The 27,462-nt window shown below is 38.1% G+C and overlaps 1 pseudogene; it reads left to right on the forward strand.

Moving 5' to 3' along the window:
• The window catches only part of LOC135272319 (histone-lysine N-methyltransferase SETMAR-like), a 53,496-nt pseudogene extending 27,759 nt beyond the window's left edge, over positions 1-25,737 (forward strand).
• The last annotated feature ends 1,725 nt before the right edge of the window (positions 25,738-27,462 follow it).

Genomic DNA, 27,462 nt, shown 5'->3' on the forward strand with positions numbered 1-27,462 from the left:
GATTTTCTTTAGAACTTTCCAAAATAAGATTTTCTTCAGAGCTGAAATCAAGTGTGGGAAATGTTAATCTAGAAGGAAAAAGAAGCTTAAGTAGTATAAATAGCTTAAAATAGGCTACAGAGACTGACCTATGGGGGACTCTGAGGAAAACTGCTCATTGTTTTGAATAGCAGAAATGTTCAATCACTGGTTGCATGTAAGGTACCAGAAGAGACCGTATGTCTGTTGATTTCCTAGTCACTCCAAAAGTAGAGACAAGACCAAAGATTGAACCATGATGGAGAGGTCATCCTTACTAAACACAACTCCAAAATGTACTCACATACCCAGAAAAGATTTTATAAGGGTGCATGGTCCTTTTTTATGGCTTTAAATAGGAATATGATTACATAAAAATAACAAGAATATACTTTTCTTTTTAAAACTCTTCAGAAAGTAAGTCAGTTAACCTTCCTGGGTCCACATTTCCTCATCTCTAAACAGCACTCCAAGGTTCTTTTCAGCTTTATGATTCTGCTGTGAGATTCCTCCACCATTTCGTCCGTGTTGTTAAATGAGGTTGACTGTGAAAGGCACCCAGTACATAGTAAGCAGACAACAAATGAATTCTTCATAGTAAAATATGTCATACATCTTGGCTGCTGGCACAGCTATTATAAAATCTTTCTTCAAAAGACTGATTTGCCAAAGCTTTTCATCACCTTTCCAAAGCATCATACTTGATTTCTATTTAATTATGGAGCATTTAAAGGCAGAACCAACATTTTAGAAAGGACCAGCTATAGAAGAGGAACTCTAAGGAGATTCTTAACCTTGATCCCTACTTGTACATTTCTTTAATGGTTATTTGTAAATCCCAGCACTACACTGGGTTCCTATACCCTGCTAGGTATCTTTGGATGCCACACTACTCCTTAAACTCAGCTTACCCAAATTTAAACGTATTATTTTTCCTCCCCAATCAGTCCATGCCTGCCAGATTTTCCTGTCTGAATTTGGGCAAGTCATTTTAGCTCACTGAGCCTCAGCTTCCTCTGCTGTAAAATTAGAATAATAACCCTGCACTCTAACAAAGACATCACAGGCTCAACAATAACGTGCAAAGCACACGCAAACCATTTCACATAAAACACACGTTAGGGGGTCATTGGTTTCTCCCAACTATTTTCTTCCACTGCATTGCACAAACCCGCTTAAGTATAACCGTCTGGCTTGTTTCAAAAGCACATTATAAGCGTTCTTTTCTTTGCACATTTGCTTACTCTGATTCCTCTGAGTGGGTTTGTTTCTTTCCTTTCTTCTTGTTTCAGTTGGAGTTTTTCTATTAAGATCCAGATACATTTCATCTTCCCTGTGAAATGTTCTTCTACATCCCAGATCCATGATCCACAGCCCTTATATGTTGTAACCTTTTGAATTTCTAGAGTTCTGCACTACTCATTTGGCACTTGGTTTTGGACAACCTGTAGCACTTACCTTTTTACGTATGTGTATGTCTTGGAACCGCAATTAAAATTTTAACTCTTTGAGAGCAAGGTCCTCTTTGCTAGTCCGGTGCCCTATACAAGCTGACATTTTATAAACATTTGTTGCTTTGGATGGCAATGATATCATCTCAATTATGAATTCTAATCATCCTTAGGTAAATTAGAGACTCTCAATGTCAATATGTGACACTTTATAAATTTTAATTAGCAAATTGGCAATTATACTCCACAGCTGTTTTCATAGGGCACTTCACAATTATTCATCAGCTTTTGTCCAGATATTCTCAGGATGTGAGTGATAAAGGTCATTCCCTGCCATTCTTTTGTTCCAAATTTAGAAAACCATAGTACAGTGATTTTATTAAATGTATTGAGAAGATTCAGAATAAAAATTGACATGAAAAAGTAAAATTCTTTCTTAGCCCCCTGTGCCGATGACAATCTTTCTCCAGCATTTGTCTCTATAGAAAAGCAAATAATGTCTTATTTGATTTTGTTGAACTGCTTGTAGTCCTTGAAGATTGGGTGAGTCTCTAGTCTTCTATTCAAACTGAAATGTTTTACTTTAATAACTCAAGAAAAGATAATTTTAGTGTATTCTTGGCTGTCATATTTGATTTTGTTTATTGACTATTTTCTGATTATGATGATGCAAATGAAACCCAAAGTAGAAGGAGTGAAATAATAAAGATTAGAAAACAATAAAATAGAAAAAAATATTTTAGAAAACAATAAAATCATTAACACTGATAAACCTCTAGCCAAGCTGATTAGGCAAAAGAGAAAAGACATAACTTGACAATATCAACAAAGAGAAAGGAAACATCACTAGAGTTTCTAGGGACATTAAAAGGATAATAAGGAAATATAATGAACAGCTTTTTGCCAATAAATTCAATAATTTAAGTAAAATGGAAAAAGTGTTTGAAAGAAACAAACTACCAAAGTCATTCAAAAACTCAAAGATAACCTGAATGGTTTTTTGCCTATGTTTGAAGGAAATTGAACTTATAATTAAAAATTATTCCCTCCACAAAACCCCAGGCCCAGATGATTTCACAGTTGAATTCTTCCAAACATTTATTGAAGAAATAATGCCAACTCATTTTTTTGTCCAAGATGGTGGATTAGAGGCATTGCTAGCATACCTCGCCCACTTGGAAGGACAATATAGTGTGTGGAGATTCACACTACGAGCTTTTTTCAAGAAATGATGCAGAAACTGAAGAGGGAAACCAAAGGGATCGTCAGACCTTTTGAAGGAAGCAAGAGGCTGCAGCCTACACAGTGAGTCAGGTGAAGGTAGGGACTCACTATGAGTCCCCAGGTTGAGAGAAGATTCTGCCCTGGGACATGCAGCCCCACCAGGGACCCTGAAAGTCCAGACCCCAGGCGAAGCCTTAACCCTATCCAGCACAGGAACCAACCTGGGGAGGTACATGGAATATAAAAGTAGGAGCAGCAGTGGGAAGACCCTTGCATGCACTCCCAGTTTCCAGCTCAGACAGAGGGAAAACATTTTTCACTATTTCTCACAGGGGACTCTGCAGAGGACAGCCAAATAGTTCAAGCAGGGGTCTCAGTTTGAAAGAAGTCCCCAAATGGGTTTCACGATATAATCTTGGGTAAGGACGAACTCCCTTGGCCAGGGCTGGGGAGGGGCAGAGTGAAAAGTATGCTCCAGCTGCTAGTGCAGGAACCACAAGTGCAGAAGCTGGGTGCCCAGCTTTGCAGTGGACAGGGAGGGGCATGGCCTGAAAGCCACAGTTTCCATCTCCACAGGGAAAGTGTATGCCTTGGAGCAGTTGTGAGTTCTGAATGCAGCTCGCCTGGAACTGAGCCCACCGCTGTCAGAGGAACGCTGCAGGAGTGGATATGCCTTGCCAAGTGTGAGGGATCTGTGTGGGGCTTACCGCTGCCTGCTACTCCCCACTCCCTGTGCTAACTCTTCTGTGCAGCAGAGGCAGCAATAATACCCTCTGGAACATCAACCCAGTGGCCTGAGAACTGCTCCTGTCCCCTGATACCCACAAGTGCTGCTGCTTACCCTGCACACGGAGACTCAAAGAGTACAAACCTGCCTGACTCAGCCCCCCACCTGGCTTTGGCCTGCCATCTGCCCTGGTAGCTTAACACAAAGGACAAAATCTTTAGGAAGCTATATGGCTCTTCACATTGCCTGACAAACTGGAGTATGCCCGACTCCCCAGGCAAAATAAGGCAAGCAAAAATCTCACGACTACTACTGCAGCTGATGCTCTTTTGCAAGCACCACTTCCTGGATGGAGACCAACTAACACTGTCCATTACAGCATCTCCTGGTAGAATGCCACTGCACCCAGGAAAGAGAAAACAGCTGCATTATCTCAGCAATCACCACTGCCTGCACCACTCCAGCTAACCAAGAGGTCCTGAGTCTGTCCATATAACCAGTTCATTACTACTTTAACTGGTATTTGAGAAAGCCAAGACACTAAGGATATCAATAATCAAGGAATCTCACAGTGTATACATCACTCTTCCGTTACCCCCATTAGAGCTGGTGCTGCTACCCACTGCTGGGAGACTTGAGGACAGGTCATATCACTGGATCCCTTGCAGACATTTTCTAGCTCCTGCATGGAGTATGGCAACTTCACTGGGTGGCTAGACCCAGAGGAGCAACAACACTCAAAGTAGTCTGGCTCCCAGGCACTCCTACTCCTAGGGGAAGAGGGAGTGTATCACATTAAGGGAATACCCTGTGAGACAAAATAATCTGGATGGCAGGCCTTGAGCACCAGATCTTTCCCCTGGTGGGAAGTTTCTTTCAGCAGAGGCAGAGTTGCAATGCTGGGCTCAGCAGGGAGAATATTCAGTTCTAACCCAACAATCAGATAGCTCTGGTGTGTGTGAAGGATCTTGAAAAAGGGGACATCTTTCCCCTCTTGTTCACTACTGCAGGCACAGTTGGGGCTTCTGCCATGGGAGGTTGGCATGGTTGCAACTATAGACAGCCTTTCTGAAACACTTCGGGGTGACTGTATTCTTGCAGGAGGAACACACTCCAGGTTCAGCCTTGCAAGAGAGACAGTTACAATTCCTCTTCACTTGGAACGTCAACACTCCTACAGATGAAAAGAGGCACCTATGTGATCTGAATAGCTACAGCACTGGGACAGGGGTGTGCCTAAGAGTTGGATAACTTTCCTGCTAACCTGGCAGGGGAGCTGAGGTGGCTTCAACCCTTTCCCCTGATAAGACCTCAATGTGACTCACGAAGCTCCTCCAGTCCCCTCTGTCAAGGCTGGGACCTCTGCCTACCATTGGGTATTGCATTTACCCACGTGCTTTAGCCATAGCTGGTTCCTACTCAGAAACATCTCTCCTACTCCTGTAGCCTGAACCATCAAACCAGTAAATAAAATACTGGGGAAAAATAAATAAATAAAAAGTGCACACCACAGGGTAATATGATAAGCTTAAAGAAACCTCTACCATTCCCACCCCATAGGAGACAGTGAACTTGATCACACACCTAGCACACTGCTACTACAACCAGCATATGAAAAGGCCACTATACAAAGACCGTGTATTACCAAGGAACTCTTATAGAGTCTTCACCCCTGAAAGCATCAAGAACCAAATTAGGTTATAATTAACTATTAGCATTAAAGTTACATCCTTAAGGGGAAAAAGAAATTAACAAACAAATGAAGAGACACAGTTAAATCAAACATAAATTCAAGAATAATTCGAAGAAATAGTCTAATGAGAAGGAACCAGAAGAGTAACTCCAATAATATGACAAAACAGGGTTCTATAACACCCTCAAAAGATCACACTAGCTCTCTGGCAATAGATCTGAACCAAGATGAAAGCTTTGAAATACCAGATAAGGAATTCGGAAGGTCAATTATTAAGCTCCTCAAGAGGATATCAGGAAAAAGTGAAAACCATCATAAAGAAATTTAAAGAGCATTTCAGGATATGAATGAAAAAATCTCTAGAAAGATAGATATTATAAAAAAAAATCAAAACTTCTGGAAATGAAAGACACACTTAGGGAATTACACAATACAGTGGAAAGTTTTAACAACAGACTAGTACAAGTAAAAGAAAGAATTTCAGAGCTCAGAGACAAGAATTTTGAATTAACCTAATCAGAAAAAAATAAAGAAAAGAGAATCAAAAGAAATGAACAAAGTCTCCAAGAAATATGGGATTATATAAAATGGTGAAACCTAAGAATAATTGGTGTTCCTGGGGGAGAAGAGAAAACAGTAAGTCTGGGAAACTTATTTAAGGGAATAGTTGAAGAAAACTTCCCTGATCTGGCTAGAGATCTAGATATCCAAATCCAGGAAACTCAAAGAACTCCTGGGAAATTTATTGCAAAAACATCTTCACCAAGGCATGTAGTCATCAGGCTACCTAAAGTCAACATGAAGAAAAGAATTCTAAGAGCACTAAAACAAAAGTATCAGGTAACCTACAAATGAAAAACTTTCAGACTTACAGCAGGCTTCTCAGCAGAAACTTTATAGGCCAAAAAGAATTGGGGTTCTATCTTCAACCTCCTTAAACAGCATATCTGTTAGCCAAGAATTTTGTATCCAACAAAACTAAGTTTCATAAATGAAGGTGAAATAAAGCCATTTTCAGACAAGCAAATGCTGAGGGAATTTGCCGCCACCAGACCACCCCTACAATAAAGGCTGGAAGGAGCTCTAAACTTTGAAGTAAAAGCCAAATATGCACCAAAATAGAACCTCTTGAAAGCTTAAAACTCACAAGGTCTATAAAAAATAACATAATGAAAAAAAATCAAACTTAGGCAACAACATTATAAAGAAAACAGTACCTTTTATCTCGATATTATCATTGAATGTAAAAGACCTAAATGCTATACTTCAAAGATACAAAATGGCAGAATGGATTTTTAAAAAATCACAGGCCAAATATTTCCTGTCTTCCACAGGCTCACCTAACATGTAAAGATTCATATAAACTCAAGGTAGAGGGTGTAAAAATCACAAATGGAAACCAAAAATGAGCAGGAATAGCTATTCTTATATTAGGGGGAAAAAAACAGACTTCAAAGTGTTAACAGTAAAAAAAAAAAAAAAGACAAAGATGGTCACTATATAATGATAAAAGGATCACTTCAACAAGAAGATATTACAATTCTAAACTTATATACTCCTAACACGGTAGCTCCCAATTACTACCAAACCTAAGAAATTAGATAGACAGCAACACAATAGTAGTGGGAGACTTTAATACACCACTGACAGCACTAGACAGATCTTTGAGAAAGAAAGTCAAGAAAGAAACTATGGACTTAAAAGGCATGCTAGAACAAATGAACTTAACAGATATTTATAGAACACTCTACCCAAGAACTGCAGAATATACATTCTACTCATAAGCACACGGAACATTATGCAAGATAAACCATATGATAGGCCATGAAACAAGTCTCAATAAATTTTTAAAAATCAAAATCATATCAAGTGTCTTCTCAGACCACAGCAGAATAAAACTAGAAATCAACTCTAAAAGGAATCCTCAAAACTATAATGTGGAATAACTGGAACTGTCTCATACATTACAACAGGTATATCTATTATACCTTGAAAAAAATTTTTGGTGGTTTCTTATAAAGTTAACTCTTACTAAATAATCTAATAATTCCATTCCTACATATTTACCCAAGAGAAATGAAAATATGAGCACACAAAGACTTGTACACTAACGGTCATAGAAGCTTTATTTATCATAGTAAGCAACTTGAAACAGCCCAAATGCCCAACAACTAGTGAATGGAAAACCAAATTGTATTATATCTATACAATGGAATACTATTCAGCAACACAAAGGAACAAACTACTGATACATCCAACAACATGGATGAATCTCAAAACCATTATGCTAGACACTAGCATAGAAACCTATACACTATAAGAATCTATTCACATAAAATGTTAGAAAAGACAAAACTATAGCATCAGAAAGCAGATAGTAGTTATCAGGGGTCAGGGAGTCAGAGGAAGGGAATGCAAAGAAGTGTAGAAATTTTGGGAGTGATCAAAATATTCTTTATTTTAATTGTGGTGGTGGTTACAGAGGTATAAATCATTGCCAAAAGTCATCAAATTAGACATTTAAATTAGTGAGTTTTGTTGTATGTAAATTATCTCCCAAAAAAGCTTCTAAAAATAACATACTTTGATTACAGATAATTTTGCTGTATTTCTACTTTAGATATACTTTTTCTATGGTTTTAAAAATTTAAAAAATTATACACTTTATTTTCTACTTGCCAACTTAATCTCAAATAATAAACATTCCCCATATTACTAACATCTCTGTAACCATTTAATCCCTCTATAATATTCCAATCATAAATATGCCACCCTTAATTAACCATTCCCTTACTGGTAGGAATTTAGATTGTTTTCTATTTCCTCTAAACTAATACTCTGATGTACTTTGTATATATATTCTTGTATATTTTGAGGATTTTTTTCTTATATTTTCAAAGATAAACTTGTTAGGAAAAAGTTTAAGAACATTTTAAGGCTATTTAAACACACTGTTAAACTGTTTTCCAGGAAGATTGTGCTGATTTAGCTCTCAATAATAGTACATCAAAACAGCAGTTTTACTGCACTCCTGCCAGAACTGAATGTTATTATTAATTGTTTTAAATATCTTTTAAACCCGCTTCTGAAACTTTACACTTCAGCTCACCATTGTCTTGTAACTCTTCTCTGTATTTCTGTGCATAGGCAGTCTATGTCATTCACCCTCCTTTGGGCAGGGTTCACTTCATCCATCCAAATATCCTAAGGATCTAGGATATTTGCAGATCCCCTGGGTCATGTGAGGGTCTACTCTGACAGCATCCCATGTTATTCCACAGCCTGAGTCTGTCTCTGTGTGTTACTTCTGTCTGGTCAGTTATCTCTCAGTGTGTTTTCGAATCCTCATTGTTTATAACAACTCTAGTGATTAAAATTTTAGCATAGCACAACACAACATATCTAAGCTGTTATACATGCCATCTCTTTTCCTATGATGCAGCTCAGCAACATAGCGTGATTCATCTTCCATGTAGAACAGCTGTGAATGTGGTTCATTGATGTCTGCCTCCCTACTTTTCCTCATAACTTTCCTCTCATCACCCCTAATTAGCACCTTTCACAGTTACAAGCAATGATCAGATAAACAGAGAGATGAAGGGAGTACAAAAGAAATCTGAGCCCTATCCTCTCTGTGGCTAAGTTGGATCAATTTTCAGCCCATCTTCCCCAGTTCCTTCTCTGCTGGACTTAATGTTCCCTTCCTCCTGCCAGCTTAATCCTATCCAGGTCCTGAGTCAGTACTGACTACAGCTGCCTTAGTTCCAGCAGGCTCCAAATGGTTCTGGAATTGGTCTGGGATATGATAATCTTTTATTTCTGACTCAACCTGTAAGACTCAGCTTGGGTATCTACTCCTGTGTATTAGAGCTCCCAGGATGGCTCGATGCCATTCTCATGTGCTGCAGTGGCATAGTCTGCTTGCCTCTGTTATTATATACTTCCTGCTTGATTCCAATTGCCTGGTGACAAGGCAGACTTCCCCACTGGAGATGAGAGCTCCAGGAGGTCAGGGCTAGCTCATCATCTATGTATCCCTGGCAATTTACACAGCCCCTGGAGTCTGGCCCTAGTCTCCCTATTTCTGCTCTTGTTTTCCTACAACATACACAGCAGTATGCTGATCTTTTAGAAACATAAATCAGCCTTTCCTGTAATTTACCAGTTTTCAGAGGAAGGGGTCGGTGCCCTAGTTTTCTGAAATGGTATTTGTTTTGCTTTTGTTTTGGCTGGTGGTTTCGTGGTTCTCTATCAGTTTTTATTTTCTGTCTGTGTTATTATGAACTAATAGACTTAAACTATATTCAATATGAGATAATCAATTTCAGACACTATTGTTTTTGATGTTAAGATTGCCCCATCTTGCACTGGAAGAAGTTCCTTCACACTAGTTCATGAGAGATCTTTTTGACAAAGCCCTGTTATCTTTGAGAGATTCTTTATTGCCACCACAGGGTTTATCAGGTTCATCTTACTTATTTCACCCTGGACTTGAACTCAGCCTTTCTCCACGAATCTCTGGTCCCTTTTAGTGTTAATGTTACTTAGAAACCATAATCTGAACATGTATGGATATTTCTTGCCACTCGTTTGTCATTACTTCTAGGAATTTGAGTGGACAAAATTAGGGAATATTCATTTTGGTTGTCCTGTTTTACTACATTTCAAAAAAAAAAAAATTTCTAGTTGATGAGGAACATTTTTTCCTTAGAGGATAATTACAGTTATTAAATGTAGAAGAATTCGTGAAATTAGAAAATCCCCCATTTAACAACACTAATGAAATAATTGATTCAGGCAATGAACATTAACAGATGCTGAAGCCATTAGGAGAAGAGATGATAGGAACATTTACAATGGAAGAATCAGGCTATCCCATCTAAAGCCATTGATCAATTTGAGCAGTTTCAAAGTGAAACAACCAGACATTATGTGCTGCATAACGCAATGCAATAAAAAAAACACAACATCACTTACAAACTTTTCTTGCCAAAACAAACAAACAAACAAAAAAAAAACGAGTTTAATCAAGACTTAGGTCTAACATTTAGTTTGCAGAGCAGTTGGAGAAAAAATAGACAAATCCAGAATTTGAACCAATTCATAGGACAGCTAACCCAGTTTCTTCAAGAAGTCAAGGGCCAGCAAAAAAAAAGGAGGGGGGAGATCTGTTCTAAATTAAAAGAGACTTAAAAGACATCCTAAATGCAATGGTTAGATCTCATTTGGATCCTGATTCAAATAAGTTAAGTGGCAATGGTGGTGACCACTGAGCAAGGCGACCATAGGTGATTTCTTTCTTCTTTATACTTGTCTGGACAACTTTCAACTACCCCCTTACTGCAATAGACAATTCACATCATAATCATGTATTAAATTTGGAAAATAAAAATATGAATAATTTCTTCCAGGCTTCTCTCACATTCACACCAACAATGGTTATTATTTTATGCTATCAATGTCAACTGAATCAAAATGGCTTATCCCTGCTGTTTTAAGTGGCATTGCTCTCACTACTAAAGAGGCAGTATGCTCATTGGCTATTTATACTTCTCCTTTTGTGAGTTACTTGTTTTGATGCTCTTGTTGTCTATATTACAGAATTATCTTTCTATCATTGCTGTATACTTGCATAGAAACTTGAACAATGTGGTGTGAACATTAACAGGAAAAGGTGAAGAGACTACTGAGACTTGGCAGTTCCAGGGATTTCAGTGACCTGGGTCCCTGAAAACCCAGCCTCCCTGACTCTCAGGGCAAGCATAGTCACACAACCCCAGGGAGTGTCATCCATCTAAATACAATGTGCTACTCTGTTCTGAAAGTATAAATAGAGAACTGGTTGGAGAACCTTAGTTTTTCTTGGGTGCAGACCTCTACATGAGATAAAATGTAAAATAAGTTTGGCAAGTGGGAAAATTTTAAAATATGGATTACACTTTAACACAAAAAAAATAAAGAACATGTAACAAACCATCAGAGAGATTTATTTATGAAAAATTTTGCTCCTCCTATTCAAAGAACATTTCATTTCAGAAAGGTAGTGAGAGCCCAAGGAAACTGTAACCAGATACCACTCAGCTTCAGCAAAGCATGGGAGGTCCCTTTCCTGCTCTTAGTCTTATTATTAAGGTGTCTCCTCTATGCTCTATTTTTTCTCCTTGCTTTCTGTTCCCGTTATCACTTTCTGCCTTTGGCTCCAGCATTCCATTATTAAAACTATCCAGTATAAAAGAGATTCCTTTTCCCCATCTTTTTCTCTTGAATCTTTCTGAGCTAGTCTTCTGGAAGTCAAGTTCTAAGAAAGCAAGACGCTTCCAGGGAATTGTGATGTATTTATGTGAGGCTGTGGCAGGGGGCAGATACACAATATAGAGGGGTCAATAGAGTAAGAAAAATAAAAGGTCAGAAGCTGTATGCTTGAAAGGAATTAGCACAGGAAAACAGAGTTGGGAGAAGCAAGGGAGATTCAGAGAGAACCACAGAGAGGAAACACTGAGCATCTGCCCTGTACCACCCCTTACTGACATGATTGCATTTCATGGTCGTAATTCTAGGAGATAGGCACGTTATCTGTACTTCACAAAAGAGAAAACACAAATTCAGAAGGGGTAAGTGAGTTGCTAAATGTTACACAGCTTGTAGATGTTCTCAGCACAATTCAACACCAGCTCTGTTCAGCCTTGAATGCTATACACACTTTTTCTAAAATCACCCTGCTTCCAAAAACAGGATAGAAAAAGAAAATGGACCATGAAGAAATCATGGATTCTAGGATATCAATTTTTGTAAAGCAATAAAAGTGGCACTTCTTCAAAGTTGAACAAGAGTTCTATAGAATTGCATTAGGATGACTACAGGTCCTTTCAATGAAAGTAATGGCAAAACCCGCAATGACTTTTGCACCAACTTTACCTATGACCACTTTTCCTTAAAAACAAGAGGTAGCAGGATTGTTCAGACTACACAACTGGCAAACTGAGAAAAGATTTAAGTCAAACTTACTCAGGTATCCAGAAATGGGATTATTTTAATTCTAGAGGAATGTTCATTTCAAGAATGATCATGGTCTAAAGAGGAAAAATAGAAAGTAAAACACGTATTTATGATTTATACCTCCTGAGGGATACTGTGCTAGAAAATAATGTAAATGCCTGTTAACTTTGGCAGGTGTTACTGACTTCATCTGAAACGTCCTCTATCACCTCTTTTCATCTGTTTGAAGAACTCCGATTGATCCTTAAAAGCTAAGCTCAGACATAACCTGCCCAATGCTTCAGCATTAATCAGCCTGTTCCTTATCATCATTTCTGTATCTCTCTCTTATTTTGAGGCTCCTGTTGGCTCATGTAGTATAGCTCTAGCATTTTTCACCCTTGACATCGATGGAGTCTACTGACCTCCTACTGCAAGGATGCCATACCATCATGGATAGCTCACAATCTCTTCTGTAGAAGTCTTACCCCACCCTGTGCTTCTCATGCCAATAAGGAAAGCCCATTCAGTCTCCAATCTGACCACAGCCCCTGATCCTTTTTCAGCTTTCTCACTTTTATACCCATCCTTTCACCTGAATGAGCTGTCCAAGTCCTTGTTTAGACCCTGTGTCCTATCTCTCGCACTACTCTTTTGTCAATATTCTTAACTACCATCCAGTTTTTTAGTTCATTGCACTTGCCCAGGAAAGTCATAACCTTGGACCAATCCAGCTACTCACCTTCTTGCTGTCATACCTGAATTGCTGGGTGATAGGGCAAAAAAGTAACACACCTATGCAGATTACTGACAATATAAAGTCATTCTTTGAAACCTTAGCTTGGCCATGTAGCTATGCAGCAGTCCTTCTCTGAGACCCAGGTCAGCACAATCCTATTACTCTGCAGTAGCTTTTACAGATCCTTACCATTTTTCAGAAGCCACCTACCTACTACCCTCTCCATTATTCTTGGATGCCACAGCTCTCACCTACTGCATAGAAACTTCTTGACTGCACCCTACCCCTTCCCTCATGCCTTTATGAACTTATGCATCTTTAACTTATTCCCACCCTTCTCAGTGGGGAAAAGTGTCCTCTAATGCCTATTTCTCTGCCTGTACTCTGAGTTTACTTCTTCCTTCTTTTCATACATGTATTCTGTCTCTTCTTCTCTAATGAATTTTCTTCCTTTGTGTAGAAGCAAACACACACCTATACCACCTTTTAAAAGGCAAGAGCATAGTCCTTGAAGCCACAGTGTTGTACTGTGGGAAGGGAGACAGATCTGTAAACCCCCAGATGAAGTTTTGCCTACCTGAGGTCACTGCTATGCGGTGACCCCTGGGTGAAGCCACTGCCACCCATGTTTGATCAGAAGGCGAAACCTTCAACCGATGACTTGGGGGATAAGAAGGAATGAGAAAATGTTAAACTCAAAGTCATTGGACAGGATAGCAGTAAGATTCACTTCAAAGTGAAAATGACAACACATCACAACAAACTCAAGGAATCATACTGTCAAAGACAGGGAGCTCCAATGAATTCCCTCAGATTTGTCTTTGAAGATCAGAGAATTGCTGCTGTTCATACTATAAAATAACTGGGAATGGAGTTAAGAAGGTATGACTGAAGTTCATCAGGAGCAAATGAGGTAATTCAGTAGTTTAGGTATTCTTTTTTTTTTTTTTTGTCTTTTCCCTCAATCCTTTGCTATTTTTAAAATCGTTCTTTTGTAGTGTGGTATTCAAAACAATACTGAAAACTGGCACTCCATCTCTTTAAAACATCTGGTAATTTGAATTCTAGTGCTCATTATTCATTATCATTTGTTTTCATTGTGCTGATTTTTGGTGACCAAGCCTCAGTTCCTTTCATATTGCCCTCTCCTCTTTTAAAAATTACACGTGTGCACAGACAGACCACCTTTTTTTAGGACTGTGCATTTTCAGGCTTGTAGCAATAAATAAGATCAACCAAGCAAGTGTCTGTGAAGACTTTCCAATTGGCCCTGAAGTTCTAGCATGTGATTGCTTCACTCCTAGACTGTAACTTTCAGTGAGGTATGTAAGTTTTTCAGAGAACTGAATTGTGGAAAAATGACCTTTCCTTAACTTGAAGCTAGCTTTAAAATTAGACAGTCTAGACCAAAAGAAGAGGAATAGCATATTGGAGTCAAGATGACAGATAAGGTGAGAGTAATGACTAACTCCAAAGATGGCTTCACTGAAGAGAATGCATTTTAAGATTCAAAAAAAAAAAGAAATCTTGTCAGAAGATTCCATCATCCCGAATCATAAATCAGACAATGTGACTCTCTTCCTGTCCTTAATATCCTTCAATATAGCCATTGGAGGAGTATGATTATATTTTTAGTTATTAAAAGATAGTAAAGTAAAATAAACGATGGATGACAATGGCTAGAATTTAACATTGAATAATAAAATCCAAACTCGTTTGACAGTATACAAGGACCTTTTTGAGCTCTTTGTCAACTTTCCCAATTATATCTCTCCACTTAGTATTCCTATTCTATGCCCCAGCCAGACTGAACTGTTTATAATTCCAAGAAAGTTCCAGATGCCATCTTTGCGCCATGCTAGTGCTCAGGTGATTCTGTGTCTCCTGCTTAGTTTTTAGGTCTCATTTATTAATAACCTTCCAAAAAAAAGTCAATTCATTTTTCCAAAGCTATGTAATCCCTCAGGAACCATGTGCATTTCTATATCACTTAACATATGGCATAATATCGTTCTACTCATTTGTCTATCTCACCAAGTAAATGTTCCTTATGAAAATACGTCAGTCTTTACATCTTACATCTCTTTCATCTTTGAATCCATCAACCACATCTAGCATAGTGCCTCGTTAAAAAACACTATACAAATAGTTGAAAAAAGAAAGAACAGATGGATTATTCAAAATATTTGTATTTCTGTTTCAGTTATTCATTGCTCTGTTATAAATCATCCTAAAATTTAGTGGCTCAAAATAGCAATTTATTATTATGTCTTAAGGTTTTGTTAGGTTAACTAAGATCAGCTGGGTGGTTCTTGCTCAGAGTCTCCCACGTAGGTGCTAACAGATGGTGGCTGGGGCTGGAATCCTTTGAAGGCCCAAATGGGTTTTATGGTCAAGATATCCATACCATATGGCCAGTTGTTGATTGACAGTTCTACTGAGACTGTCTCCTGAAGCTTCTATATGTGGTCTTTAGTTGTGACTTGAATTTCTCACAGTATGACCAATGTGTTCCAAGAGAGAGGAATTTTTCATGTGGCCCGAGGGCAAGGTGCAAGGTTTCTTACGACCTAGCCTTGGGAGTGCTGTAATATCATTTCTACCAGATTGTATTGGTCAAGGAAAAACTCAAGGTCAGTTCAGGTATCAGGGGAGGAAAATCAGAGTTTACCTCTTGATGTGGGAATTGCACATAGGTACAGGGAAAGAATAAATTGTCGTAGACATCTTTGGAAACAAACTATCATAATTTAGAATGACAAACAACTTTAAATAAGACAATAAAATGTGTTATTATTCAAGACCTTTTCTTCCATATGGCTATTTCACTCTTGAGAAGCATTTCCACTTATGGAATAAACAGGATTATGTGAAAAGATTATTAATTAAGTACCTAGCATTTCATCTATCCTATGAAAAGTTTGGACCTGAAGATTAAAATAAAATTAGGAAATAACTTATGTGTTTTCACTCTTAGATGGTCCTTATAACATTTGAGAAGTGACGATAATACAAACCAGCCAATCCTCAATTTTTCTTCTTTTGACTTTACAATTCTATAATTTTGATCTAAAAGATTAAATTCAGAAAACACATATCTTTTAGGATATTAATTCCTGTAAAACTTGAAATTTTTCTTTTCTAAAATTTAAAATTACTTTCACTGCTGCCAAAATGTGAACAAGTATTTATTGACTATGACAAAAAAATAATACATGCTCTAGCAGTGACTGAATTATGTATTCAATGTCATGTACTTTTCAGTTAGGAGTGAATTCTCTAGCAGCCAATGAGTGCTTTTCTGGTATAGAACATAGCTATTTAATTTTAAGATGAAAAATAAATAATCCATCTTCCATTGAATGAGAAGATATTAACACTCACTGTAGGAAGGGGCTAGATAGAAATGTGTTGCAATTGGAAAGGGAGAAAAATAACACTTAAAACAATCACCTTGTATTCTAAAAGAAATGGCCTAATTCAATATCAATGAATCTGTATAGAGATTACTTTCCTTTATGCCAGAGAAGAGAAAGAAAATTTCAGAGTATCTGCAATTCTTCAGTGCCACTGAAATGTGAGATGGGAGTTGGTGGCTCGTGCTAAGCAGACACTGAAGAGTTTGTGACAGGAGAGCACAAAGAAGAAAGATGAAGACTGTGCCTGCCACACGAGGACAGGGCTCCCTCATGTCAGCAAAGTGTGTCACAACCTGGCTAGCACCTGGTCATCTTTCATGCTTTGTCTCATTCCTTACTTTCCAAAATTCTCTTAAGCTTCTCTCTTCTGTGTTAAGAGGCTGGAGACCTGGACAATGGAGTAAAGAATGTGTATCAAGGGAGGGGGGAACTAATGGGCTGTGTGAAACCTTTCCATCATCTCAAGCTTTCAGCAAAGTCTACCACACAAACAAATGTCTTGTGTGAGTGAAGTTTTCAGAAGGTAAAGAGACTGTGTTTCACACCTTGGGCAATACAGTGCAGAAACAGCATTTGAGGAACAGCATATGCAGCAAGAAATGTTAAAGGGGATATAAATATCATACCAATCAACACTTATTCCCTCCCTCCACCCTCCCTCTCAAACGTACTTTTGAAAAGATTGGGAGGGACTCAATGCCACTATGACTTATAGGTTAGGGTTGAAATAAGTCTCATTTTAATCTCAGTAAGCAGGACAGTCAGTCTACATGTAGCCTACAATTATTTATTTAGATCTAATTCTCTTAGGCTTTGTATCCCTAGAAGGCAGAGATGTGGGGATAATTTGCCTCTGATTCCCCATGCTTTGCTTACTAAAATGTATATACATACTAAATGTTGTTGTAGTTGCAGGCGGGCAGGCAGGCAGGGGAAGGAAGGGAGGGAGGGAGGGAGGGAGGGAGGGAGGGAGGGAGGGAGGGAGGGAAAGATTTTTTAGATTCTGTAAATAACTAGATAGAGAGTTTTCACTCCAAAGAGAAATTTTGAGCTCCAAGATACTAATTTATAAAGGATAAAAATAAGTGTGAGAAAAGTTTTCTATAAGTTATTGATGACAAATTTTAATTTTTAATTATACTTGGGAAAGAAATATCAGAGGTTCTTTTTAGTTAGGCAAGTTAGAAAAGACATGGGTTATGCATAAATATTAATTGGTCTAGAGTTAAATTAGGTTATGATAATTCTAAAAATGTTCATATTAACAAAGACTCCGAATTAAAGTCCATCATGTTTATGTAATATTTATGTAAATATTTATAAGACTTTTCAATAGGTAGATTACTCTCGTGATACTGGAGTTTGTAAAATAATATTTTGCATGCAAATTATTTTATAGTTGGTATATATAAACAGACAGGAGTTGGGTTGGAATAGTACTTGGACCTATCTGTAGAGCAGCTATTAGAGCTATATATGGTTTTTGCCATCATCTAAGAACATTATCTTCTATTAGTGAATGATATGACCCCAATGGGATGCTATCTACTCAGGAGCATCGTAAAGCACTTTTATACATGAAAATGGCCCAACAGAACTCACGCAATAGGATGAGCTGTACTTTAAACTCATAAAGTTCAAGAAAGAGAACACAGCTTCTTGGTGTTGAATCAGTGGAGACAGCAGGTGCCAAAAGAAATTCAAGACTCAATCTACACATGAAATTTTTAATAGTATTACTTTCTCTAAGAACAATAATGCTAAAGAATGAATCAAGGGAAGCACATCCTTATAAAGATATCAAAACTACCCTCTCCAGAGTAGTCTCTGTAAAATCACTTTTTAAAAAAGTTTATAATCAATGTAGTTAATACCTCTCTTTCTTGAGAGCCTCAAAATTCTGGTTTAGATTCAGAAGACTTCTATGTCAGAGTTGCTTCTGTTAAACTTGCCCATTTATTTTTCCTCAGCTACATTATATACTCTATCTCTTTCTGTGTTCTTAGCCCCCAACTGTTCTCTATTTCTCTAGATCATACCTAACCTTCAAATAAGGTACAGACTTCCAGTCACCTCCTTATAACTTTCTCCAACATTGCCACCCTTCAGTGATTATTCCCTCCTCCCACTACCCATAACAGAAGGCACCTTGTAAAGTAAGAATCTCGACTTAAACCTAGGTGATGACCACTGCTTTAAGACTTCCTGCCCAACTCCAAGGGTATGCTCACTGAGACCCTGAGAATCTGACTGTGGTATGGAATCAAGAATCTCAAAGTGATTGCATCTTTTAGGCTACTAGACCTATCCTGTTTTCTTCTGACACAATGCTAGAAAATAAACTTTCCCTGGCAATTATTCGTCCCTCGTCTAGGGAAAAGCTAAATGAGAATTTCAGCCATCCATCTTTAATCAACTTTTTTGTCAAACCCATTATTATACATAATCAAAATTGAGCTCTTAAAAACCTAGTGTACTTAACATAACTATTATTAAGCCTGAATTGTTTTTTTTTACCATAACTGGAATCCTATAAGAAGCCTCACTTTAGACCATAAAGTCCTAGGGCAGGAAAGGAATTTAGAGATTTATTATTCCAAATCTTTGTTTTAATAAAAGAGGAACACTGAGACCCAGAAAGAGTTAAGAATTTACCCAAAGTTCCAAAGGGATACAGTGATGGAGCCAGAACTTAGATTTAGACGTCTTGATTTCAGCTTATTATATTCCTGTTATGCTTTTTTGCCTTTTCTCCACTAGGAAATTCCTTAGGTAAATGTATACTCCTTCCTCTCCTTGAGAGGATTGTCTTGGTCAATAAGATTTTGAACGTGACAAATCATTCTCACTTTCTTTGCTCTATCAGAGTTCTTGACAAAGAGCATAAAGGAATCCTGGAGGTGGTGAGATGAAGTGGAGGACAGACTTGAGTCAGATAACACTGCTCCTCTGCAGTGTCAAATGGATTAGATGTGATAATCCAAACAGCCTAACACACATAATGGGTTGATACATGATGATTTGCCTTATTTTCCTCAACACCAGAAAACAGTTTCAATAATCAGGTGGGGAAAACTGCAGGACATCCAACGTCTGGAATGAGAAATGATGGCTGTGGTCAAAATAAAATTTTCTGTTTTAAAATAAATGTGCAAGAATAAAAATATGAAAAATTGAAAATTCTAGCTTGGAGACTTATTTATTCTTTTAGGGTACCAGTCTTTTTATTATTACAGTGTAAGTGGAGAATGTTTTACCATGGACACAGCTGTACATGCTGAATAGAGATTTTCCATTGCTTGAGTTTCCATTCGTGTTTATTTTTCTGAGCTTCATGCCTAAGGGAATAGCCTGACGAATGCATCATATCATTTGTGAGTTCACTTCTTAAAGCTCAGTTTAAAAGATAGAAATGAGATTCAGAAGCTAAAAGAATAAAGAGGCATAAAAATGGAAAGAAAGCCTTAATTCTGTGGCCTTAGATTATTGTGATGTATTGAACTGACAAATTTTTCATTTTTCTAATTCATCATCTTCTTCACTCTTTACTGATAAGAAAATTATTTCTACAGGAGATCTTTAAGATTCTTCATTTGTATAGTAATTAGACTGCAACAACAAAACTGTAAACTCCTTAGAAGTAAAAGTGTTTCAAACAGAGAGAAGTTTAAATAATGATGACTTTGAGCATCTATTTTGTGCTAGGTACTTGGCTATGTAATTCTGGATGTGTCATTGAGCCTTGCAATAATTTTGCAAGGTAAGTATTATTAATCTGTTTCACAGAAGAGAGGCATAGAAATTACCTGGCTCACCCAAATCATATGGGTGATAAAGAGCAGAACAGTCAAACCTGCCACCATAGGGCCCTGCCAATTACCTATGCAGCCTTCCTTAAAGAAAGCAATGGAAATATATTTAGCTTTAGAGTCAGGAGATGTACGTTAGAAGACAGGTCTTTATTTATAAATGTTTGAAGTTCAGACAAGATACATGGTTGTCTGGGCTTTAATTTCTTTATCTATAAAATGAGAATGCTAGCACCTACCTCAAAGGGTGTTGTGAGGAATAAATGAACCCCTACAATCTGTGAAAGTGATTTTTAAGCTGCTGAAAGCAATCAAAGGAAAGGTGTTTAAGTGGTAGTGACTCTCTCAGTGCTTGCTACAATGATCTGCCACCTCCCACCCACCTTTCAGGATGGTCTTAAGGAGTTTGTGGATGGTGGATGCCAAGGTCAACACAAGCAGCAGTGTGAGAAGATGAGTTATCAATATTTTTAGGAGCTCTGAAAAGCTCAAACACTCAATAAAACAGTTTTTAGAAGTTTAGTTTTTTGAAGGCAGCTAAAATAGCCTCGCAGAATTTCAGAAGCCAGGAGAACATCTTCAAACCTTAGTTAGAAAATGAAGACTCTTGAGTATCTTTAATGGAATATAAAATAGGCAGAATCTTTAACAGAATATACCCCATTAGATTTTCTAGGAAGTATAGAAATTATATAGCATAAAGCCTTATTTTTGCAGATGAGGAACATGAGATCTGGATACAATACTAATCAGTAGCAGAATTGGGACTAGAATCCAGGTCTCCTGGTTCTGAGTCTGTGCTCCTATCTACTACCTGAATCACGCCTCTAAATGCATTCACATGCATAGGAATGGCATCGACAATAAAGTTAATGACAAACTATTAACTATTAAGACCCACCAGTATAGGCCTGGATGGGTTTGGATTTACCGTGTGACCTTGAGAAAGTTACTTTACACCTGTGCCTCAGTGCCCTCATCTGTAAAACAGGTGTTATGATAATACCAATTTCATGGATTATTACGAAGGTAATACACAGAAAGTTCTTAACACCCTGCCAGTCATTGCTCATTTCTTAGTTATTGTATAATCATCAATCCTCTACACGCCATCAAACCGGAATTATGACTACCTGCACCTCTCCTTTTGAGGATAACCCCAAATGATCTGGGAGCCTACCAGGAGACTGCCTAGATGCAACTTAGGCAGATCCTGTCTGCTTATTTCCTTAACAGGATAGGATGGGCCTTGATATGAGGGGATAAAACGAGATGTAGCATTCATTCTGAGAACTGGAGGCTGAGTACCAGTTTTTTTTTTTTTTAACCTACAAATGAGAATACTAATACTCATTCTTTTTAATTTTGTGATACTCAAAACTGTCAGTAACTATAAAAATTATATTATAGACTATTCATTGTTATATAAATTTAAAGCAAAAAGCAAAAATGCCAGTGGTTTTCTTCCTGGTTTTATAAGCCACAGCCTCTCACTGGAGTGGCTTTTTACTTCCTTCTCACACTCAGCATCTGGGGGATTTCATGTCAGAAACAGGTTAACATTCTATTAATTACATTTGATCTCATGACCATGAACTTGGGTATTTGCTCACCTCTAACAAGGAAAATGTGGTCGTTGCCTTAGAACATGAGATCCTTTCTAAATAAATTACGAAAGTTGTTTCAATAGCCTGCTTGTTCTTTTTATATAAGAGCTTAGATTTGGAATTATAGGAAAGCTATGCTAACCAGCTACCTGCTTTGTGTACTGTCCTAATAATTTAGCCTTTGATTTTATGTTTCTTTCAAAAGCATAAAAGCAGTAGGCAAACATTATTCATCAAACTGGTTTGGTGATGTCCTTTTGTATTTAGCTTTTTTTTTTTCCTCCTATGGCACAGTCACATCTTTTCTCAAGGCTATGATGATCCATGTGTGCTGAGTCCTCTGTGCAGAAGTGCCACGTTAGAGCTTTCGGTGGACAGCTCAAGGGCTCTAGAGTTCCTGCTGGCTGCCTACAGAAAGATAGTCAACATTTTCTCTGTTTTGCCTCCTTCCCTTGCCACAGTTTTCTCAGAGCTATCTTAGAGTAAGTATTCATCTACATCCTCTGTTAAGAGCTTTGATGTATAAGGACCCTAATTGTAAGGGCTGTGAGGCTCCATCTGGCAGATGTGTTGATGTATAACTAGCTAAATGCAGTTCCTTTAAGTTCAATCTGATCAACATTGTGGTTGGTATTAGCCTCACACTCCTCTTGTGCATCCTTTACCAAGCCTACAGCTTCTGCCCAGTCATGGTCCTAGAACCTATACTTCCTGATGTGGACACTTGTGTTAAGAATAGCTGCCCTCCAAAGGATATGAACAGACACCTCGCAAAAGAAGACATTTATGCAGCCAACAAACATATGGGAAAAAAAGCTCATCATCACTGGTCATTTGAGAAATGCAAATTAAAACCACATTGAGATACCATCTGATGCCAGTTAGAATGGCGATCACTAAAAAATCAGGAGACAACAGATGCTGGAGAGAAATAGGGATGCTTTTATGCTGTCGGTGAGAGTGTAAATTAGTTCAACCATTGTGGAAGACAGTGTGGCAATTCCTCAAGGATCTAGAATTAGAAATACCATTTGACCCAGCAATCCCATTACTGGGTATATACCCAAAGTATTCTAAAGCATTTATCATAAAGACACATGCACACGTATGTTTATTGCAGCACTGTTCACAATAGCAAAGACTTCGAGCCAACCCAAATGCCCATCAATGACAGTCTGGATAAAGAAAATGTGGCACATATACACCATGGAATACTATGCAGCCATAAAAAAGGAAGAGTTTGTGTCCTTTGCAGGGACACGGATGAAGCTGGAAACCATCATTTTCAGCAAACTGACACAAGAACAGGAAACCAAACACTGCATGTTCTCACTCATAAGTGGGTGTTGAACAATGAAAACACATGGACACAGGAGGAGAACATCATACACCGGGGCCTGTTGGAGGTCGGGGGGCTAGGGGAGGGACAGCAGAGGCTGGGGGCTAGGGAAGGGACAGCATTAGGAGAAACGCCTAATGCAGACGATGGGCAATGGATGCAGCAAACCACCATGGCACGTGTACACCTATGTAACAAACCTGCACATTCTGTACATGTAACTCAGAACTTAAAGTATAATAAAGTAAAAAATAATAATAAAAAAATAAAAGTTCACTGAAAAAGAAAAAAAGAATAGTTACCCTTAAAAGTACTCGCATTATCACATTTTGAACTTCTCCGTTCTTTATTCCTTTCCTTTCCATTCAATCCCCAACTTCACATACCCAGAAATCCTAGAAGCTTCTTCCCAGTAATCTCCTTGGAAGAATCTGACCAGGCTCAGAAAGAAATGAAGTAGCAGAGAAGTCCATACTGGCCTCTTCCAATGGTTTCAGCTCCAAAGGGGAAATAGAAGTCCCAGGTGGAGACTGACCAGCTGTTTACCCACTTCACACACATGGTAAATGTTCTCTGCTGATAACTCTTGCTTCCCTTTGACTAAGTGAGAATCCATGTGTCTAGAAATAAAGTGACTGACTCCAATGGGAGGTCACTTTCAGAAGAAACATAGATGGATCTCACAGCACTAATCAACGCTAATATTGGGTGTGTTAAAAATTAACATATGTTATCCCTCAATGAAATACAATTTACCCAACCATTTCTTTTTTCTTTATCTTTCTCAATATTTCATTAATGCAAACTTTGCTTAACTCAAAAGGTATTCTTGCATATAGTGGTTTCCACTAAAAGAAGTACATTTTGATAAAATTTACCCAAAGTGAGCCCCATAAACATAGCTGCATGACATCACCTATGGTCACCCTGAGATTATAACCAGTGAGGTAAATCTGAGCCAAAGACAGCTTTATATCTTTTAGCGGCTTTATTCACTTTCAACTCAGTGGCTTACTGAAATAGTTGTAATAATTAAACAGAACACTTCCAGGCTTTCTAGGTTATGTAAAGATAGATGCTAAAAGTCACACTAGAGTGGGAAAAGTTTTGTGTGGCAATATGGCTAGGTTACTAAACTGCCCTGTACAGAACCTAATGCAATCAGTACTTCTGACCATAGACTTTCCACTCCTTTTTAAACCAGTAACATTAGCAAAGAAGCAATGGAAAGCAAAGAGATCACAATGCCAAACTCAGAGGTTCAGACCACTTACTGCATATATGAACTTGGACAAATAGTCGAACACTTCTGTGTTACTTTCTTCATCTATAAACATAAATATTAGTAATACCTTTTTCTTAGGCCTGCTTTGAGGATATAAGAACACACACATTCATAGATGCACACATACACATCTATACCTACCTACATACGCACACAGATATAGCAGTGCTCAAAAAATGTTGGATTTTGTTAACATTTGTTGCTGTTAGGTTGGTGCAAATGTAATTGTGGCTTTTGCATTGTTAAAATTTTCCATTTGATACTGGAATACATTCTTAAACAAATGTGTTTTACATCATTTTAATGCACATTTCTCGCTTTATGAGTTTTTTTTTTTTGCTAATGACTTATTACTTGCTGTTCATTTTATATTTATTTTAGACTATGGAAATGATAGACCAAAAGCAAATTCTTTTCTTATTTGAGTTCAATTTTCTTATTTGAGTTCACATTTTCTTACTTGAGTTCAAAATGAGTCATAAAGCAGCGGAGACTATTTGCAACATCAACAATGCATTTGGCCCAGGAATTGCTAATGAACATACAGTGGAGTGGCGGTTCAAGAAGTTTCACAGAGAGGAGAGCCTTGAAGATAAGAAACAGGGTGGCCCGCCCTCAAAAGTTGACAACGACCAGTTGAAAGTGTTCATCGAAGCTGATCCTCTAAAAACTACACGAGACATTGCTGAAGAACTCAACTCAACATCAACATCAACTATTCTAAAGTCATTTGGCATTTGAAAGAAATGGGAAAGTGAAAAAGCTTGATAAGTGGGTGACTCACGAGCTGAGTGAAAATTTAAAAATCATCGTTTTTAAGTGTCGTCTTCTCTTATTCTATGTAACAACAACGAACCATTTCTTGGTCAGGTTGTGACGTGATGAACAGTAAATTTTATATGACAACTGGTGACAACTAGCTCAGTGGTTGGATGGAGAAGAGGCTCCAAAGCACTTCCCAAAAGCCAAACTTGCACCAAAAAAAGGTCTTGGTCACTGTTTGGTGGTCTGCTGCCGGTCTGATCCACTACAGCTTTCTGAATCCCAGCAAAACCATTACATCTGAGAAGTATGCTCAGCAAATCAATGAGACGCACCAAGAACTGCCCTGCCTGCAACCAGCATTGGTCAACAGAAAAAGCCCAATTCTTCTCCACAACAACACCCAATCACACGTCGCACAACCAACGCTTCAAAAGTTGAATGAATTGGGCTATGAAATTTTGCCTACCCTGCCATATTCACCTGGCCTCTCGTCAACTGATTACTACGTCTTCAAGCATCTCGACAACTTTTTGCAGCAAAAACCCTTCCACAACCAGCAGGATACAGAAAATGCTTTCCAAGAGTGTGTTAAATCTGAAGGCACAGATTTTTAGGCTACAGGAATAAACAAACTTATTTCTTGTAGGCAAAAATGTGTTGATTGTAATGGTTCCTATTTTGATTAATAAAGGTGTGCTTGAGCCTAGTTATAATGATTTAAAATTCATGGTCCGAAATAGCGATTACTTTTGCACCAACATGTATTGTGTTCTTACTATGCAACAGTACAGTGCTAAGCATTCTACATGTGTAAATTTAGTTATTTCTTACAACCACTCAAAAATGTAAGTAATGTTATAGGTTCTTTCAAATGATGAAGATACTAGGGACCAAGTTTGCTAGACAACTTGCCTTAGGTCACAAAGTTAATAAGCAACAGAGTGGCACTGGGGCTCAGTCCTTATTAGAGTACCTTACTAGAGACTGTGGATTGCCTTCTCACCATTGAATGCTAGGCAGAGGACTCATTGTCCAGGCTCCCAACTGCAAGCAGCCAGCCATTCTCTCTATAGTGTTGAGTCATCAGAGTATACATATGGACATGTAAACACCAAAACATCTTAACTATTTAGTATGTCTACCTCCCATTTGTTCGATAATTTATTCAAAACCATTTACTAAAAGTCTGCTCTATGCCAAGCTCTGAGCAAGTTCTGAAGGATCCAGAGATGACTGAGACACGTTCTTGCCCCTGGGAGCATTCCAATTCAGGGCAGGGTAAAAGAAGTATTAAAAACATTTATATGTGGCTGTCTGCTGCCTAGGGCTATGCCCTCGAATAAAAGGAGACTTCCAAGGTAAACTGAATCAATGCCCAGCCCTCTCCCCAAAACCCTCAAGGTAAGAATTTTATCCTTCAGTTAATCTTCCTCAACTGATAATTACTCAGTACGCAGAGAGTCATTCTCATCAATAAGCTATTCCACTGCGAGGGTTTCAATTTCCTTCATGTAGCTTGAGCTATTCCCAAAGACAAGTCTTGTCATGAGCAACCAGCTCCCCATAGAAATCCAACACTCTCCATAATCTCTTCCATTTTTTATTATATCTTTGAGGTCAAAGCAGTTTTGCTTATGACTGGGTGTTTGCTTAGATTGAAACAGGAAATCCTCACTGTTTTGTCTAGATAATGACCAAAGGCTTAAGGATTCTAGGCCCTTGCAGACTATAAAAATGTCACTAGGAGATTAAAATCTTTAATATAAAAATAGTGGTATAGTTTTTTTTTTCATTCTATAAATACTTATTGAACATGTAAAATGAGTCAGGTGCTTGGCAGGATGTAAGGAACACAATGGGGAATATACAATTTTAAAATGGTCCTTCCCTTTAGACTTACAATCTGGTGAATGACACACAGAGAGAGGGAAAAATTTGAAGTACTGCTAATATTGATCAGTATCGAGCAGGGTGCAGTCACATGAATGGTAGGGGAGGTAGACTGTTTAAGACATAAGGGATAACATGTGCAAAGGATCAAACACAAAGATGTGCCAAGAACACTACAAAGACCAAAAGGAAAACAATGTTGTATGGCTAAACATGAAATAAAACCTGAAATATGTCAAGAGATAGAACTGGATATGTCTTTATGGTGGGAGACTTAACATGCTCCAGGCCTCAGTTTCTCATTTTCAAAACAAGAAAGGTTGGGAGGCCAAGGTGGCTGGATCACTTGAGGTCAGGAGTTTGAGATTAGCCTGGCCGATATGGTGAAACTCTGTCTCTACTAAAAATACAAAAACTAGCCAGGCGTGGTGACATGTGCCTGTAATCTTAGTTACCTGGGAGGCTGAGGCAGGAGAATTGCTTGAACCTGGGAGGTAGAAGTTGCAGTGAGCCAAGATGGT

This window comes from Aotus nancymaae, unplaced genomic scaffold, assembly GCF_030222135.1.
Source record: "Aotus nancymaae isolate 86718 unplaced genomic scaffold, 86718_ANA_hifiasm-v0.15.2.pri h1tg000108l, whole genome shotgun sequence".
NCBI lineage: Eukaryota > Metazoa > Chordata > Mammalia > Primates > Aotidae > Aotus > Aotus nancymaae.